This window comes from Lolium rigidum, chromosome 2 (assembly GCF_022539505.1).
Source record: "Lolium rigidum isolate FL_2022 chromosome 2, APGP_CSIRO_Lrig_0.1, whole genome shotgun sequence".
NCBI classification, from domain to species: Eukaryota; Viridiplantae; Streptophyta; class Magnoliopsida; order Poales; family Poaceae; genus Lolium; species Lolium rigidum.
The window spans coordinates 162,587,359-162,594,231 of record NC_061509.1 but is presented as its reverse complement, the minus strand read 5'-3'; the positions used below and the strand labels follow the sequence as shown (position 1 = coordinate 162,594,231).

General features: G+C 42.8%; 1 long non-coding RNA gene across 1 annotated transcript; it reads right to left on the bottom strand.

Moving 5' to 3' along the window:
* Positions 1–878: 878 nt before the first annotated feature.
* On the bottom strand, positions 879–2,250 carry LOC124687600. Its single transcript, XR_006998252.1, has 3 exons — positions 2,028–2,250; positions 1,700–1,938; positions 879–933 (listed from the first exon to the last, which is right to left on the bottom strand). It is a non-coding gene; the product is annotated as an uncharacterized LOC124687600 (long non-coding RNA).
* Between the last annotated feature and the right edge of the window lie 4,623 nt (positions 2,251–6,873).

Sequence of the window (6,873 nt, the reverse complement as noted above, 5' to 3'; positions counted from 1 at the left end):
TACTCGTCTTCGAATAACCTGCAACATAAAACGTTGCAGCCCCGAAGGGTCATTACACTTGGTATGGAAATGGCAAGATGTCATATGGTGGCTTTTCTGGCGCCTATCGCTACATGATATTTGGCAGGTGGAGTTCATATTTGCGTAAAGCCAGTTTTATTTTCCCTACTCTCAAAACATTTCTTAAAACATAGTATTTCAATAAGACTAGTTACTACCCATAAACCACCTGGTGCATTAATTTCAGAAATTCGATCGACGAGATCATCCAACAGTTTCAAGCTCTAATTGCTCATAGATGTCCGTAACCGGGGACACGGCTAAGTACTTAGATTTGACACTCTCGAGAGGCTGTACACATTCCCCACGTGACCTAGTCTGTTCTTCTTCCATGATGCGCATTTTGCTCACATGGACAGATGTCGACTAGGACAAGACCTTTCAGAAGCAATACCTCAACCACAATGGACGCGCTCCGTCCTACCAATATCTACCACCCTCTGTACATTGGGTCGAGTTCTCGCAACCTACTCAATCTAGCCAGAGCCCATATAGCATGTGGTTGTACTGGAAGCTACTAAAACAAGAAAACCGAGCTAATCTCTTTGTTCCTGGGTGGCCAACCTCAAGTGTGATGCACACGGTGCTGCCATTGAAATGACCCCGGTGCAACCACTCAACATAAACCAAGCATTACCACTTACCACCCAGGGGTGTATTAATTTGACATGGTTGTTTTCATTAAGAGAATAAAACCTTTATCTCTCGCAATCTCTCCACTTTGATAATAACCCAGGGGCAGCAATTTGAAATCATTATGCACATAAAACAACTACCAATGCATAGAAAACAGTAGGATAATGAGTTTGTGACACTTGCCTTGGTCGGTGTTCAGACAGTCGTCGCAATCACACTCGTTGCAATCCGGGCAATCTAACGCAAGCAAAACAATTCACAATCAAACACCAAACAACACAAACAGGTAAAACACATAATGAAATTATGCATGCATGCTCTGGAAAGAAATTTGATATCCAACATTTTTATAAACAATTACTTTATGCAATAAAGGTTTCAAATAGCCATTTAACCATTAACAAAATATATATTTATAAAATAGTTTCTAATATCTCTTGCAGCATACTGGTGGATAGGCAATTTAAGTATCTGCAATTTGGCGTTGGATTCATATTAAAATAGTTTACAGAATTTAAAATATACTAAAAATACTATATACACGATTTTAAATTGCAAAATTCGCAAGTTTCGTAACAGTACAAACTAACAGTTCCAAAATATTCTTCTCATTTTTCTGAATCCAACGATATATTATTTGTCCAATTCCGAGTTACGAAACTTTAATAATGAATTTCACAAGATTAAACATTTCGCGGTTTATCAATAATTTTATCCGAAAAGCTGTCAGGAAAAGTTTCTCGGATGGAGAAACTTTCTACACGAAAGTTACAGAGAATTCAATTACGAACTCAATGCAAAAGGAATCATCTAAAATGGAGCTATAGATTATTTGTTATGAATTTTCAAAGTCTTTATGGGTGAAAGAGCTAGCACCATCTATTTGGAAACGAGACAGTACGGTTCAGTTATTGAGCTAGCCATCTACCAAGCTGATCAGTGATCAGTGCATGCGGGAGGGAATAAAAATTAAAGAAACGTGGTGAGGCATGATAGGCTGTACCGGCTCACTGCTACGTACTGCTACGAACGATGCTGGGGTGTGGTGGAGGACGACGAAGGAGACGGACGCGGTGTTGCTGCCTCCGACTCTGCAGGTGACGGCGAGGTGCGGCTTCACGGGATGATTTCGTTCACGTACTCTTCAGCGATCTGCTAGTTCCGATCAGCGGTGGTTCCTAGCTGAATTACTCCGTCTCTGGTGAAGCTCCGACGGTCTCGTGTGTGCGTGTTCTTGTGGTTCTGCTGGTGGGAAAAAAAAGGTTAAAAACATGCGGTAGATTGATCTATGAATCTTGGACAGAGAAGGGAAAGGCGAGGGTTCCTGGAACCTCCTTCGAACTTGGTGGCGGGCGTACTCCGGCAAGAAATTCGCCGTACTCCGGCGAGAAATTTGCGCAGCCTGGCGGCGCAAAAATTTGGGATTTTAGGGAGCAAAAACGGAGGAGCTCATGGAGTATTTATAGAGGGATGTTTCGTGGCAAAAGGAACACGAAATCGAACGGAACCCGGAGATTCTTCCGGCTTCGTTTTGGAACAGAGTTTGTTTCAGATACGAAGCTATAGTCTGGAGGTTGGAGATGCTCTGGTGGGACCCGCGTCAGGCAAAAGAAAAAAAAAAGAAAACGAGATGAGAAAAGAGAGAACGTGCGTGCGTCCCGGGAGCTGCAGCTCGTGGACAATCCGCGGATGCTGGCTGGGCCTTTGGCCTGGCCGGCCGGTCAGTTTCTTTTTTTTTTCTTTCTCTTTTCTGTTTTTTTTTCTGAAGACTGAATTAGCTGGAGGTTGTAAAATCTGACGTAAAATAAAAATACGAAAATTTGTAAAAACTCTCAGTACAGTACTGGATATACTGGGCATAGCCCCAATCCAGTAAAGCACCAGGGTAAATATAGTATGCATATATATATTGATCAACAAGGAGCAATACTAGCAATATAAATCACTTTTATGCAAGAAACATGTGAAACATTTTCTAAAACTGAAACTTTGACATGCTGATATGATGCAATGCATGAATTTGAAAATGCACAGTTTTTAGGATGTTACAAACCTAACCCCCTTAAGATGAATCTCGCCCTCGAGATTCGAAGTGGCTAGCAAATATGTGTGGATGGTCTTCACGAAGGTCATCCTCTCTCTCCCAAGTTGCTTCCTCCTCTGAATGATGATTCCACTGAACCTTGCAAAACCGGATCGTCTTGGTGCGAGTAAACCTCTCTGCTGTATCAAGAATCTTGACAGGCTTCTCCTCATATGTAAGATCACTTTCTAGTTGAACCTCATCAAATGGAATGGTGTCTCTCAACGGTGTGTCTGCCATCTCCGGATGACACTTCTTCAACTGGGATACATGAAACACGTTATGAACTGCTGATAGTGCCTCTGGCAATTCTAGCTTATATGCAACCTCTCCTTTGCGTGATAGAATTTTATATGGTCCAATAAATCGCGGTGCTAACTTTCCTTTAATTCCAAACCTCTTAATGCCACGGAGCGGTGAAACTCTAAGGTATGCTCTATCTCCCACTTCATATGTAATCTCTCTACGCTTGGAATCCGCATAACTCTTCTGTCTCGATTGAGCTACCTTCAACCTATCGCGAATGAGTCTAACTTTCTCCTTAGCTTCCTTGATCACATCAGGTCCAAAGAAGCTACGCTCTCCAACTCCATCCCATAACAATGGTGTTCTGCACTTCCTACCATACAATGCCTCAAACGGAGCCATCTCAATACTAGGCTGATAACTATTGTTGTAGGAAAACTCCGCATATGGTAAACTCTCATCCCAACTAGATCCATAATCTAGAGCGCAAGCTCTAAGCATATCCTCCAAAATCTGATTTACTCTTTCTGTTTGTCCATCAGTCTGCGGATGAAAAGCTGTGCTAAACTCCAATCTGGTTCCAAGTGATTCATGCAATTTGCGCCAAAAGTGAGAAGTGAATTGAGTACCTCTATCAGAAACAATTCCCTTCGGAACTCCATGCGAGCACACAATCTTGCTCATATAAATCTTGGCTAACTTGGCGCTTGTGTATGTGGTCTTTACTGGTATGAAGTGAGCTACTTTGGTCAAACGATCAACAACTACCCAAATTGAATCATACCCCGATCTAGTCTTGGGCAATCCTGTGATGAAATCCATACCAATTTTGTCCCACTTCCAATCAGGTATAGGCAACGGCTGTAGCAATCCTGCCGGTTTCGATGTTCGGCTTTCACTCGTTGCACACATCACATAATGCAATATACTCTGCAATCTCCCTTTTCATGTTAGCCCACCAAAATCTCTCTCGCAGGTCCATATACATCTTAGTGTTACCTGGATGAATAGAATATGGCGAATCATGAGCCTCCTGGAAAATCAACTTCCTAATCTCCGGATCATTGGGCACACATAAACGCTTCTCAAACTATAGCGTTCCCTGTTCATCCAAACGAAAACCTTCAGCTTTACCTTTCTCCATATTCTCTTTTATTTCATCTATCTCATCATCTCCCTTCTGAGCTTCTCTAATTCTATCTAGCAGCGTTGGCACCACCTCCATCGATGCTAGGTATCCCTTTGGCACTATTTCCAACCTAAGGTCCTTGAACAGTTCACATAAACCCGATGGTAACTCCCCTGCGGTTAAACCATTCACATAAACCTTGCGGCTCAATGCATCGGCTACAACATTAGCCTTTCCTGGGTGGTACTGCAAATCCATATCATAATCCTTTATCAATTCCAACCATCTCCTTTGCCTCATGTTCAGCTCCTTCTGAGTAAATATGTACTTCAAACTCTTGTGATCAGTAAACACTTCACAATGCTTTCCCATTAGATAATGTCTCCATACCTTAAGTGCATGCACGACGGATGCTAACTCCAAGTCATGCGTCGGATAATTCCTCTCATGATGCTTGAGTTAGCGCGAGGCATAAGAAACCACTCTTCCATCTTGCATTAATACACTACCAAGTCCTTGACGAGAGGCATCACAATATACTTGAAAATCCTTCTGAATATCAGGCAAACATAAAACAGGTGCACTTACTAGGCGTTGCTTCAATTCTTGAAAGCTGGCCTCGCACTCATCAGTCCAAGTGAATTTCTTCTCCTTCTTCAATAATTCAGTCATCGGTTTGGCAATCTTGGAGAAATTTTCTATGAACCTCCGGTAATATCCTGCAAGTCCTAGGAAACTCCGGATTTCCCCTGCATTTCTAGGCGACTCCCACTCAGTTACAGCTGCTACCTTACTTGGATCAACCGCCACTCCTTCTGCTGAAACAATGTGTCCAAGAAATCCCAACTTGTTCAACCAAAACTCACATTTGCTGAATTTAGCATACAACTTGTGTTCCCTAAGTTTCTCCATGATCAAACGCAAATGCTTCTCATGCTCATCTTCATCTTTAGAGTATATCAATATATCATCAATGAATACCACTACGAATTTATCCAAGTACTCCATGAATACCTTGTTCATCATAGTCATAAAATATGCTGGAGCATTTGTTAGTCCAAAAGGCATAACTGTATACTCATATAAACCATACCTAGTAGTGAACGCAGTCTTAGGTATATCCTGCTCTCGAATCTTCAATTGGAAATAACCCGATCGAAGATCGATCTTAGAGAACACCTTTGCTCCTTTCAATTGGTCAAACAAGTCATTGATATTGGGCAGCGGGTACTTATTCTTAATTGTCACCTCATTGAGAGAGCGGAAATCCATAACTAATCTCTTAGTAGAATCCTTCTTCTCCACAAATAAAACAGGCGCTCCCCAAGAAGATGAACTAGGCCGAATAAAACCCTTCTGCAGTTGCTCCCTAAGCTGTTTCTTAAGTTCCTTTAATTCCTCTACATCCATCTTATACGGCCTCTTAGCTATAGGTCCAGCTCCAGGCATTAATTCAATAAGAAACTCAACATCTCTATCAGGTGGCATTCCTGGTAACTCCTCTGGAAACACATCCGGATAATCTCTCACTATGCGCACATCCTCTATGCTAACCCCCTTAAGAGAATTGATGTTGGATCCCTTAAGCTCAAATGTGGACTTAAATCGAATGCGCTTCTTCTCCGGGGTTGTAAGCATTATTGCCCTATTAGCACAATCTATGACACCTTCATATTCCGTCATCCAATTCATGCCCAATATTATATCTAAGCCTTGTGACTCCAAAACAATCAGGGCTAGTGGGGAAACTATGTGCTCCAATCTCTAAGGTTAAATGGGGACACCCATAGGTCGCAATCATCTCTCCCCCTGGTGAGTTTATTTTAATAGGCCTGTTTATGGTGCTAGTAGATATCTTATTTCTATCCACAAATATCCTCGATATGAATGAATGTGATGCTCCAGTATCAAATAGTACGAGTGCTGAAAAATTATTGAGCAGAAATGTACCAATCACAGCGTCTGGCTCCTCATAGACTTCCTCCACGTTGACATGGTTGACATGTCCCTTCTGAAACGGGGTTGGCTTTGCGTTCACATCCTTCTTCTCCGGGCAATCACTAGCATAGTGCCCGGTCTTCCTGCATTTGAAGCACTCCACTTGGCCGATATCCCCGCCGGTGAAGTTGTTGGGACGGTTTCGGCCATTGCTATCTCCATTGTTATGGCCATTACCTCTTCCAGAGTTGTGGTGAAGACGCTTCTGGCCATTATGGTGGTGGCCATTTCCTCCTTTGTGCTGATGTCCATTACCACCATGGAATGTGCGGGTCCTCTGATGCAGCGCTGAGTTGTTGTGGTTATTGCTATCTTTCCTCTTGCGGTTCTCAGCACGCTTCGCTTTCCCTCAAGAATTGTAGCTTTGTCCAACGAGTGTCCGAAAATCAGGAATATGCACAATGGACAATTGAACAGCAAGATCATCATGCAAACCATCCAGGAATCTCTCCTTCCTCTTTGCATCAGTATCCACATCTTCCGGTGCATAGCGCGCCAAATTGCTGAACTCCTCTATGTACTCGGCCACAGTGCGGTGGTTCTGGCGCAGGTTTCGGAACTCCCTTCTCTTCAAGGTCATAACTCCAGTTGAAACATGAGCTGTGCGAAACCCTTCTTGAAACATTTCCCAGGTGATTCCGGCAAGGGGGTGAGTTATCTGGTAATTATCCCACCATGATGCAGCTGGTCCTTCAAGCAAGTGGGCAGCAAACCTCACCTT